The sequence below is a fragment of the Puntigrus tetrazona genome, unplaced genomic scaffold (genome assembly GCF_018831695.1).
Source record: "Puntigrus tetrazona isolate hp1 unplaced genomic scaffold, ASM1883169v1 S000001140, whole genome shotgun sequence".
Taxonomy (NCBI): Eukaryota; Metazoa; Chordata; class Actinopteri; order Cypriniformes; family Cyprinidae; genus Puntigrus; species Puntigrus tetrazona.
This window is the reverse complement of record NW_025048726.1, coordinates 15001-27500: the sequence shown is the minus strand read 5'-3', so window position 1 is coordinate 27500 and position 12500 is coordinate 15001.

Sequence of the window (12500 nt, the reverse complement as noted above, 5' to 3'; positions counted from 1 at the left end):
GGCGGGGTCGAGGGAAAGCGCCCGTGAAGTGGGGCTTAACGCGCCGAGATCGGCTGAAATATGCGCCTGGATGTTTGGACTTAGGTTTTGAACGCTTAAAAATACTCCAGGGTGGCGGGGTCGAGGGGAAAGCGCCCGAAAGTCGGCTTAACCCGCCGAGATCGCTGAAATATGCGCCTGGATGTTTGGACTTAGGTTTTGAACGCTAAAAAATCCTCCAGGGTGGCCGGGTCGAGTGGGAAAGCGCCCGAGAAGTCGACTTAACCCGCCGAGATCGGCTGAAATATGCGCCTGGATGTTTGGACTTAGGTTTTGAACGCTTAAAAAATTCTCCAGGGTGGCCGGGTCGAGTGGGAAAGCGCCCGAGAAGTCGCACTTAACCCGCTGAGATCGGCTGAAATATGCGCCTGATGTTTGGACTTAGGTTTTGAAAGCGAAAAAAATCCTCCAGGGTGGCCGGGTCGAGGGGAAAGCGCCCGAGAAGTCGCACTTAACCCGCCTGAGATCGCTGAAATATGCGCCTGGATGTTTGGACTTAGGTTTTGAACGCAAAAAATTCCTCCAGGGTGGCCGGGTCGAGTGGGAAAGCGCCCGAGAAGTCGCACTTAACCCGGCTGAGATCGGCTGAAATATGCGCCTGGATGTTTGGACTTAGGTTTTGAACGAAAAAATTTCTCCAGGGGAGGCCGGGTCGAGTGAAAGCGCCCGAGAAGTCGACTTAACCCGGCTGAGATCGGCTGAAATATGCGCCTGGATGTTTGGACTTAGGTTTTGAACGAAAAAATTTCTCCAGGGGAGGCCGGGTCGAGTGGAAAGCGTCCCGAGAAGTCGACTTAACCCGCCGAGATCGGCTGAAATATGCGCCTGGATGTTTGGACTTAGGTTTTGAACGAAAAAAAATTCTCCAGGGAGGCCGGGTCGAGTGGGAAAGCGCCCGAGAAGTCGCACTTAACCCGCCGAGATCGGGCTGAAATATGCGCCTGGATGTTTGGACTTAGGTTTTGAACGAAAAAATTCTCCAGGGAGGCCGGGTCGAGTGGGAAAGCGCCCGAGAAGTCGCACTTAACCCGCCGAGATCGGCTGAAATATGCGCCTGGATGTTTGGACTTAGGTTTTGAACGAAAAAAATTTCTCCAGGGAGGCCGGGTCGAGTGGGAAAGCGCCCGAGAAGTCGCACTTAACCCGCCGAGATCGGGCTGAAATATGCGCCTGGATGTTTGGACTTAGGTTTTGAAAGAAAAAATTTCCTCCAGGGAGGCCGGGTCGAGGGGAAAGCGCCCGAGAAGTCGCACTTAACCCGCCGAGATCGGCTGAAATATGCGCCTGGATGTTTGGACTTAGGTTTTGAAAGCAAAAATCCTCCAGGGTGGGCCGGGTCGAGTGGGAAAGCGCCCGAGAAGTCGCTTCTTAACCCGCCGAGATCGGCTGGAAATATGCCCTGGATGTTTGGACTTAGGTTTTGAACTTTAAAATTTCTCCAGGGTGGCGGGGTCGAGTGGGAAAGCGCCCGAGAAGTCGACTTAACCCGCCGAGATCGCTGGAAATAACGCCTGGATGTTTGGACTTAGGCCTTTGAACGAAAAAATTCCTCCAGGGCCCGGGGTCGAGTAAAAAAAATCCGAAGTCGCACTTAACCCGCCGAGATCGCTGAAATATGCGCCTGGATGTTTGGACTTAGGTTTTGAACGAAAAAATTTTTCCAGGGAGGCTTTATTCGAGTGGGAAAGCGCCCGAGAAGTCGACTTAACCCGCCGAGATCGGGCTGAAATATGCGCCTGATGTTTGGACTTAGGTTTTGAACGAAAAAATTCATCTCCAGGGAGGCCTTTATCGAATGGGAAAGCATGCCCAGAAGTCGCGACTTAACCCGCCGAGATCGGGTGAAATATGCGCCTGGATGTTTGGACTTAGGTTTTGAACGAAAAAAATTTTCTCCAGGGCCTTTATCGAATAAAAGCGCCCGCCCAACTTAACCCGCCGAGATCGGTGTCGAAATATGCGCTGTGATGTTTGGACTTAGGTTTTGAACGAAAAAATTTCTCCAGGGCCTTCGAGTGGGAAAAAATCCGAGAAGCCGACTTAACCCGCCGAGATCGCTGAAATATGCGCCTGGATGTTTGGACTTGTTTTGAAACGCAAAAATTTAGTCTGTGAGGGTAGGCCTTAAAGAAAACTGTCATCCAGGGCCTTAATTAAACTTAAATCATGCCCATAAGAGTGTTATTGTAACGGGGTTAGTCAAATGAGCGCAGGCCTTAGGTTTTGAAAAAATTTCATCGAGGGCCTTTATTAAATAAAAAAGCGCCCAATAAAGAGTTACTGTGTCGGGGTCAGTCTGTGAGCGCAGGCCTTATAGAAAACATTTTTCCAGGGCCTTTATTAAATAAAATCACGCCCAATAAAGAGTTACTGTGTCGGGTTAGTCTGTGAGCGCAGGCCTTATAGAAAAACATTCATCGAGGGCCTTTATTAAATAAAATCACGCCCAATAAAGCGCACTTGTGTCGGGTTAGTCTGTGAGGGCAGGCCTTATAGAAAACATTCATCGAGGGCCTTTATTAAATAAAAATCATGCCCAAAAAGAGTTACTGTGTCGGGTTAGTCTGTGAGCGCAGGCCTTATAGAAAACATTCATCGAGGGCCTTTATTAAATAAAATCATGCCCAATAAAGAGTTACTGTGTCGGGTTAGTCTGTGAGCGCAGGCCTTAAAGAAAACATTTATCCAGGGCCTTTATTAAATAAAATCATGCCCAATAAAGAGCGCTACTGTGTCGGGTTAGTCTGTGAGCGCAGGCCTTAAAGAAAACTGTCATCCAGGGCCTTTATTAAATAAAATCATGCCCATAAGAGCGTTATTGTAACGGGGTTAGTCAGTGAGCGCAGGGCTTATAGAAAACCATTTTTCCAGGGCCTTTTTAAATAAAATCATGCCCAATAAAGCGCATTGTGTCGGGTTAGTCTGTGAGCGCAGGCCTTATAGAAAACATTTTTCCAGGGCCTTTATTAAATAAAATCATGCCCAACAAAGAGTTACTGTGTCGGGTTAGTCTGTGAGCGCAGGCCTTATAGAAAACATTTTTCCAGGGCCTTTATTAAATAAAATCATGCCCAATAAAGAGTTATTGTGTCGGGTTAGTCTGTGAGCGCAGGCCTTATAGAAAACATTTTTCCAGGGCCTTTATTAAATAAAATCATGCCCAATAAAGCGTTATGTGTGTCGGGTTAGTCTGTGAGCGCAGGCCTTATAGAAAACATTTTTCCAGGGCCTTTATTAAATAAAATCATGCCCAACAAAGAGTTACTGTGTCGGGTTAGTCTGTGAGCGCAGGCCTTATAGAAAACATTTTCCAGGGCCTTTATTAAATAAAATCATGCCCAATAAAGCGTTATTGTGTCGGGTTAGTCTGTGAGCGCAGGCCTTATAGAAAACATTTTTCCAGGGCCTTTATTAAATAAAATCATGCCCAATGAAGCGTTACTGTGTCGGGTTAGTCTGTGAGCGCAGGCCTTATAGAAAACATTTTTCCAGGGCCTTTATTAAATAAAATCATGCCCAACAAAGAGTTACTGTGTCGGGTTAGTCTGTGAGCGCAGGCCTTATAGAAAACATTTATCCAGGGCCTTTATTAAATAAAATCATGCCCAAATGAGTAATATTGTGTCGGGTTAGTCTGTGAGCGCAGGCCTTATAGAAAACATTTTTCCAGGGCCTTTATTAAATAAAATCATGCCCAATAAAGCTATTACTGTGTCGGGTTAGTCTGTGAGCGCAGGCCTTATAGAAAACATTTTTCCAGGATTAAATAAAAATTCACTAAGTCCAACTTCGGGAAAGGTCCGACTTAGGTTCCGAGGCTTAGTCTAGGATGAGAGAGAGGCCTCTAAGAAACGATTCAAATTTCAGGCGACTCCCGGAGGTTATTACCCAGGAAACTCACGCCCACTTAGAGTTACTGTGTCGGGTTAGTCTGTGAGCGCAGGCCTTATAGAAAACTGTCATCCAGGGCCTTTATTAAATAAAATCATGCCCAAAAGAGTTACTGTAACGGGGTTAGTCTGTGAGCGCAGGCCTTATAGAAAACATTCATCCAGGGCCTTTATTAAATAAAATCACGCCCAATAAAGAGTTACTGTGTCGGGTTAGTCTGTGAGCGCAGGCCTTATAGAAAACATTCATCCAGGGCCTTTATTAAATAAAATCATGCCCAATAAAGAGTTAAGTGTGTCGGGTTAGTCTGTGAGCGCAGGCCTTATAGAAAATATTCATCCAGGGCCTTTATTAAATAAAATCATGCCCAATAAAGGTCCGTTATGTGTCGGGTTAGTCTGTGAGCGCAGGCCTTATAGAAAACATTCATCCAGGGCCTTTATTATCCAGGTACCTTCATGCCCAGGAAGCAACTTGTGTCGGGTTAGTCTGTGAGCGCAGGCCTTAAAGAAAACATTTTTCCAGGGCCTTTATTAAATAAAATCATGCCCAATGTGCTCTGCGCGTTGCTTTGGGGTTAGTCTGTGAGCGCAGGCCTTATAGAAAACATTCATCCAGGGCCTTTATTAAATAAAATCATGCCCAAATAAGAGTGTTATTGTGTCGGGTTAGTCTGTGAGCGCAGGCCTTATAGAAAACATTCATCCAGGGCCTTTATTAAATAAAATCATGCCCAACAAAGAGTTACTGTGTCGGGTTAGTCTGTGAGCGCAGGCCTTATAGAAAACATTCATCGAGGGCCTTTATTAAATAAAATCACGCCCAATAAAGAGTTACTGTGTCGGGTTAGTCTGTGAGCGCAGGCCTTATAGAAAACATTTTTCCAGGGCCTTTTTATTAAATAAAATCATGCCCAATAAGAGTGTTATTGTGTCGGGTTAGTCTGTGAGCGCAGGCCTTATAGAAAACATTCATCCAGGGCCTTTATTAAATAAAATCATGCCCAACAAAGAGTTACTGTGTCGGGTTAGTCTGTGAGCGCAGGCCTTATAGAAAACATTTTTCCAGGGCCTTATTAAATAAAATCATGCCCAATGAAGCGCTACTGTGTCGGGTTAGTCTGTGAGCGCAGGCCTTATAGAAAACATTCAATCAGGGCCTTTATTAAATAAAAACATGCCCAAATAAGTGCTATTGTGATGGGGTTAGTCTGTGACCCCAGGCCCTGTGTAAAACTGTCACCCAGGGTCTTTATAGAGTAAAATCATGCCCAATAAGGTTAGGTTAGGTTAGTTAGGTTAGGGTTAGTTAGTTAGCGCAGGCCTTAGAGTTAGGTTAGGCCAGGGCCTTATTAGGTTAGGCTAGGCCCAGGCTAAGTTAGTTAGGCTAGGTTAGGTTAGGTTAGGTTAGGTTAGGGCCTAGGTTAGGTTAGGTTAGGTTAGGTTAGGTTAGGGGTTAGGCTAGGCCAGGTTAGGAAGATCAGGTTAGGCTAGGTTAGGTTTAGGTTAGGTTAGGTTAGGTTAGTCTGTGAGCGCAGGCCTTATAGAAAACATTCATCCAGGGCCTTTATTAAATAAAATCATGCCCAAATAAGTGTTATTGTGATGGGGTTAGTCTGTGAGCGCAGGCCTTATAGAAAACATTCATCCAGGGCCTCTATTAAATAAAATCATGCCCAATAAGGTGTTACTGTGTAGGGTTAGTCTGTGAGCGCAGGCCTTTTGTAAAACATTCATCCAGGGCCTTTATTAAATAATATCATGCCCAAATAAGTGTTATTGTGATGGGGTTAGTCTGTGAGCGCAGGCCTTATAGAAAACATTCATCCAGGGCCTTTATTAAATAAAATCATGCCCAAATAAGTGTTATTGTGATAGGGTTAGTCTGTGAGCGCAGGCCTTATAGAAAACATTCATCCAGGGCCTTTATAGAATAAAATCATGCCCAAAAATAAGTGTTATTGTGATGGGGTTAGTCTGTGAGCGCAGGCCTTATAGAAAACATTCATCCAGGGCCTCTATTAAATAAAATCATGCCCAATAAGGTGTTACTGTGTAGGGTTAGTCTGTGAGCGCAGGCCTTTGTAGAAAACATTCATCCAGGGCCTTTATTAAATAAAATCATGCCCAAATAAGTGTTATTGTGATGGGGTTAGTCTGTGAGCGCAGGCCTTATAGAAAACATTCATCCAGGGCCTTTATTAAATAAAATCATGCCCAAATAAGTGTTATTGTGATAGGGTTAGTCTGTGAGCGCAGGCCTTATAGAAAACATTCATCCAGGGCCTTTATAGAATAAAATCATGCCCAAATAAGTGTTATTGTGATGGGGTTAGTCTGTGAGCGCAGGCCTTATAGAAAACATTCATCCAGGGCCTTTATTAAATAAAATCATGCCCAATAAGGCGCTACTGTGTCGGGTTAGTCTGTGAGCGCAGGCCTTTGTAGAAAACATTCATCCAGGGCCTTTTTAAATAAAATCATGCCCAAATAAGTGTTATTGTGATGGGGTTAGTCTGTGAGCGCAGGGCTTATAGAAAACATTCCTCCAGGGCCTTTATTAAATAAAATCATGCCCACATAAGTGTTATTGTGATGGGGTTAGTCTGTGAGCGCAGGCCTTATAGAAATCATTCATCCAGGGCCTTTATTAAATAAAATCATGCCCAAAAAAGTGTTATTGTGATGGGGTTAGTCTGTGAGCGCAGGGCTTATAGAAAAACATTCATCCAGGGCCTTTATAGAATAAAATCATGCCCACATAAGTGTTATTGTGATGGGGTTAGTCTGTGAGCGCAGGCCTTATAGAAAACATTCATCCAGGGCCTTTAGGAAAAAAAAGCAAGACCAATAAGGTGTTAGTGTGTAGGGTTAGTCTGTGAGCGCAGGCCCTTTGTAAAACATTCATCCAGGGCGAGAATGAAATAAAACGATGCCCATTAAAGCCTTATGTTGCTGGATGTTAATGTGTTTTGCCCAGGCCCTTTGGAAAATTGAAATCCAGACACAGGGGTTCGAAATGTGAAAGCGCCCGAGAAGTCGCCTTAACCCGCCTTGATCGGCTGTAACGATGCGCCTGGATGTCTGGACTTAGGTTTTGAACGCAAAAAATCCTCCAGGGTGGCGGGGTCGAGTGGGAAAGCGCCCGAAGTCGACTTAACCCGCCGAGATCGCCTGAAATATGCGCCTGGATGTTTGGACTTAGGTTTTGAAAGCTTAAAAATACTCCAGGGTGGCGGGGTCGAGTGGGAAGCGCCCGAGAAGTCGCACTTAACCCGCCGAGATCGCTGAAATATGCGCCTGGATGTTTGGACTTAGGTTTTGAAAGCAAAAAATCCTCCAGGGTGGAGGGGGTCGAGTGGGAAAGCGCCCGAGAAGTCGCACTTAACCCGCCGAGATCGCTGAAATATGCGCCTGGATGTCTGGACTTAGGTTTTGAAAGCAAAAAAATCTCCCAGGGTGGCGGGGTCGAGTGGGAAAGCGCCCGAGAAGTCGCACTTAACCCGCCGAGATCGCTGAAATATGCGCCTGGATGTTTGGACTTAGGTTTTGAAAGCAAAAAATTCTCCAGGGTGGCGGGGTCGAGTGGGAAAGCGCCCGAAGTCGCGACTTAACCCGCCGAGATCGCCTGAAATATGCGCCTGGATGTTTGGACTTAGGTTTTGAAAGCAAAAAAATTCTCCAGGGTGGCGGGGGTCGAGTGGAAAGCGTCCGAGAAGTCGCGACTTAACCCGCCGAGATCGCCTGAAATATGCGCCTGGATGTTTGGACTTAGGTTTTGAAAGCAAAAAAATTTCTCCAGGGTGGCGGGGTCGAGTGGGAAAGCGCCCGAGAAGTCGACTTAACCCGCCGAGATCGCCTGAAATATGCGCCTGGATGTTTGGACTTAGGTTTTGAAAGCAAAAAAATTTCTCCAGGGTGGCGGGGTCGAGTGGGAAAGCGCCCGAAGTCGCACTTAACCCGCCGAGATCGCCTGGAATATGCGCCTGGATGTTTGGACTTAGGTTTTGAAAGCAAAAAATTTCTCCAGGACGGCGGGGTCGAGTGGAAAGCGCCCGAAGTCGCGACTTAACCCGGACGAGATCGGTCTGGATGAAGCGCCTGGATGTTTGGACTTAGGTTTTGAACGCAAAAAATTCTCCAGGACGGCGGGGTCGAGGGGAAAGCGCCCGAAGGCGACTTAACCCGGACTCGATCGGGTCGGATGAAGCGCCTGGATGTTTGGACTTAGGTTTTGAACGCAAAAATTTCTCCAGGACGGCGGGGGGTCGAGTGGAAAGCGCCCGAAGGCGACTTAACCCGGACTCGATCGGTCGGATGAAGCGCCTGGATGTTTGGACTTAGGTTTTGAACGAAAAAATTTCTCCAGGACGGCGGGGTCGAGTGGGAAAGCGCCCGAAGGCGACTTAACCCGACTCGATCGGTCGGATGAAGCGCCTGGATGTTTGGACTTAGGTTTTGAACGCAAAAATTTCTCCAGGACGGCGGGGTCGAGTGGGAAAGCGTCCGAAGGCGCGACTTAACCCGGACTCGATCGGTCGGATGAAGCGCCTGGATGTTTGGACTTAGGTTTTGAACGAAAAAATTTCTCCAGGACGGCGGGGTCGAGTGGGAAAGCGTCCGAAGGCGACTTAACCCGGACTCGATCGGTCGGATGAAGCGCCTGGATGTTTGGACTTAGGTTTTGAACGAAAAAATTTCTCCAGGACGGCGGGGGGTCGAGTGGGAAAGCGCCCGAAGGCGACTTAACCCGACTCGATCGGTCGGATGAAGCGCCTGGATGATTTTCGCTTCAAAATTGCACTAAGTCCAACTTCGGGAAAGGTCCGACTTCCATACCTCCGAGGCTCCGAGTCAGGCCGACCGAGAGGCCTCCTCCCGGCATGATTCAAATTTTCCCGCGACCCTGGAGGTGGCCGCTACACAGGAGCAACTTACATGGGTACACGATTTCGTGAACGCGTGTTTTTGTGGACTTAGTCTCTGAGCGAAAAAAAGTCGAAAAACGACTAAGTCCATATCGACTTAGGTTTTGAACGCAATCTTTCTGAAGCTCCGGGGCGAGGGAGCTATCGAACGCTTCACCTGAAACACGGACACAGACGCCGAGAGAGAGGACGCTCGACGGCGAGCGCCCTCGGCCCGAAACGTGATCGATTGAGCGCCGAAGCGCTTCTAGCCTAGGACCCCACCCGGCCAGCCCCGCTGGCCGCTATGGGTCGGGAGTGCCTGGCAGGGGCACGGCGTGCAATGGGTTTACGTTTGGGCTTTGACAGCACGCCGCGCCGGGCAATTTGGACGTTCGTTACGAGCAGGCCCCTCAGCCCGAGGGAAGGCGCCAACCTTCGGAGGAGGCCTAGACGGCCGGGTCAGAGCGCAGAGGTCCGCCACCGCGGGCGGAGGGGCAGAACGCGACGCGTCCCGGCGACGCCGCGGCGGGTACCCCCCCGTCCCCGTGAAACACACTTTTCCGAGCGTCGCCGCGATCCCAGCGCCACCCACCCCGAAAACGGCGACCCCGCCGGGGAAGGTTCGAGCCGCTGCGCCGCCTATGAGCGCCGGTCTTAGCCGAGGGTCCAAGCGGGTCTGCCCAGGCCCTCCTCAGGCGGACTGAGACCCGTGTGTAGGCAAAAACGCGCTTCGCCGGTTGGTCCCTACGACCCACAGGGGTTACCTGGTTGATCCTGCCAGTAACATATGCTTGTCTCAAAGATTAAGCCATGCAGGTCTGTGCACACGGCCGGTACAGTGAAACTGCGAATGGCTCATTAAATCAGTTATGGTCCCTTTGATCGCTTCCACCCGTACTTGGATAACTGTGGCAATTCCAGAGCTAATACATGCAAACGAAGCGCCGACCGGGCCGATCGCCTCTCGGGGGCGGGAGGCTAGGACGCGCGGCATTTATCAGATCCAAAACCCATCCGGCCCCCCCGGGATCCGCCCTCCCGACCCGGTACCTTTGGTGACTCTAGATAACTCGGCCGATCGCCGCTTCTTCCGCGCGCGCGATTTATTCATTCGAGTGTCTGCCCTATCAACTTTCGATGGTACATCAGGCGCCTACCATGGTGACCACGGGTGACGGGAATCAGGGTTCGATTCCGAGAGGGAGCCTGAGAAACGGCTACCACATCCAAGGAAGGCAGCAGGCGCGCAAATTACCCATTTCCGACTCGGAGAGGTAGTGACGGTGTGGTCAACAATACAGGTCTCTTTCGAGGCCCTGTAATTGGAATGAGCGATCTTAAACACATGGGGCGAGGACCCATTGAGGGCAAGTCTGGTGCCAGCAGCCGCGTAATTCCAGCTCCAATAGCGTATATTAAAGTTGCTGCAGTTAAAAAGCTCGTAGTTGATCTCGGATCTGGCTGGCGGTCCGCCGAGAGGCGAGCCACCGCCCGCCCCAGGTCCCTGCCTCGAGGCGCCCGGATGCCCTTGGCTGGGTGTCCGGTCCGAGGCCCAAAGCGCTTACTTTGAAAAATTAGAGTGTTCAAAGCAGGCCGAAAGCCGCCGCTGAATACCGCAGCTAGGAATAATGGAATAGGACTCGTTCTATTTTGTGGGTTTCTGGAACCCGGAGCCATGATTAAGAGGGACGGCCGGGGCATTCGTGATTGCGCCGCTTAGAGGTGAAATTCTTGACCGGCGCAAGACGGACGAAAGCGAAAGCATTTGCCAAGAATGTTTTCATTAATCAAGAACGAAAGTCGGAGGTTCAAGATTTATCAGATACCGCCGTAGTTCCGATCAGAACGATGCCGACCCGCGATCCGGGCGGCGTTATTCCCATGACCCGCTGGCAGCGCATGGGAAACCACGAGTCTTTGGGTTCCGGGGAGTATGGTTGCAAAGCTGAAACTTAAAGGAATTGACGGAAGGGCACCACCAGGAGTGGAGCCTGCGCGCTTAATTTGACTCAACACGGAAACCTCACCCGCCCGGACACGGAAAGGATTGACAGATTGATAGCTCTTTCTCGATTCTGTGGGTGGTGGTGCATGGCCGTTCTTAGTTGGTGGAGCGATTTGTCTGGTTCATTCCGATAACGAACGAGACTCCGCTTACAAATAGTGGCGCGCCACTTGGGTCGGCGTCAAAAACTTCTTAGAGGGACAAGTGGCGTTCAGCCACGCGAGATGGAGCAATAACAGGTCTGTGATGCCCTTAGATGTCCGGGCTGCACGCGCGCCATTAATGGGCGGATCAGCGCAGGTCTACCCTGCGCCGAGAGGCGCGGGTAACCCGCTGAACCCCGCTCGTGATCGGGACTGGGGATTGAAACTATTTCCCATCAACGAGGAATTCCCAGTAAGCGCGGGTCATAAGCTCGCGTTGATTAAGTCCCTGCCCTTTGTACACACCGCCCGGGCCGCTACTACCGATTGGATGGTTTAGTGAGGTCTCGGACTGCCCGCCGGCCCCTCGCGGGGCTCTGGCGGAGCGCCGGGAAGACGATCAAACTTGACTATCTAGAGGAAGTAAAAGTCGTAACAAGGTTTCCGTAGGTGAACCTGCGGAAGGATCATTATCGGCCCGGCCCGATCCAAAGCGAAACCGCCCCGGGCGGGGAGGCCTAGCCCACCTCCCCGCCTCTCAAGCCCGGGTGCGCGCAGAGGCCGGCGGCCCGGGCGCGCCTCTCTCCGGAGCACCGAAAGCGAAAGCGCAGAGCGCGATAAGAAAAAAAAAAAAAGGAACTTGACTGTCGCCAGACTGGCGCCCCCCGCTTTCCAGCGGCGGGGGGCTGAGCCGGGGCCCTGGCGGGTACCCGCACGGCCTCCGGGACCGTGGTTCAAAGTCTCTCCCGCTGAAGGAGGGGCGCCTGTCCGGGTAAAAACCTCTATCCTATTTTACTCTATGATCCAGCGGCCGTGGCCCGAGAGGTCTGCCGCCAAAAACCCAAGACGGCAAAAAGAACCGCACAAAAACCTAAGACGAAGCGGAGAGAGAGAGATCCGCGAGAAGGGAACGCCGTTCCCCTGGGAGGCTTGACGCACCTCCCGCGGAGGCTTGAGCAACCTACCGCGAGCGCCATGACTGTCGCTGCACTCGGCGGCGGGCCCCTGCTTTCCAGCGCGGGGGGTCGAGCCGGGCCCTGGCGGGTACCCGCACGGCCTCCGGGACCGTGGTTCAAAGTCTCTCCCGCGAAGGAGGGGCGCCTGTCCGGGTAAAAAAACCTCATCCTATTTTACTCTATGATCCAGCGGCCGTGGGTCCGAGAGGTCTGCCGCCAAAACCCAAAACGGCAAAAAGAACCGCACAAAACCTAAGGCGGAGAGAGAGAGAGAGAGATCCGAGAGAACTTGACTGTCGCTGCACTCGGGCGGGCCCCTGCTTTCCAGCGGCGGCGGGGCCGAGCCGGGCCCCGCGGGTACCCGCACGGCCTCCGGGACCGTGGTTCAAAGTCTCTCCCGCGAAGGAGGAGCGCCTGTCCGGGGTAAAAAAACCTCTATCCTATTTTACTTATGATCCAGCGGCCGTGGTCCGAGAGGTCTGCCGCAAAAACCCAAAACGGCAAAAGAACCGCACAAAACCTAAGGCGGAGAGAGAGAGAGAGAGATCCGAGAGAAC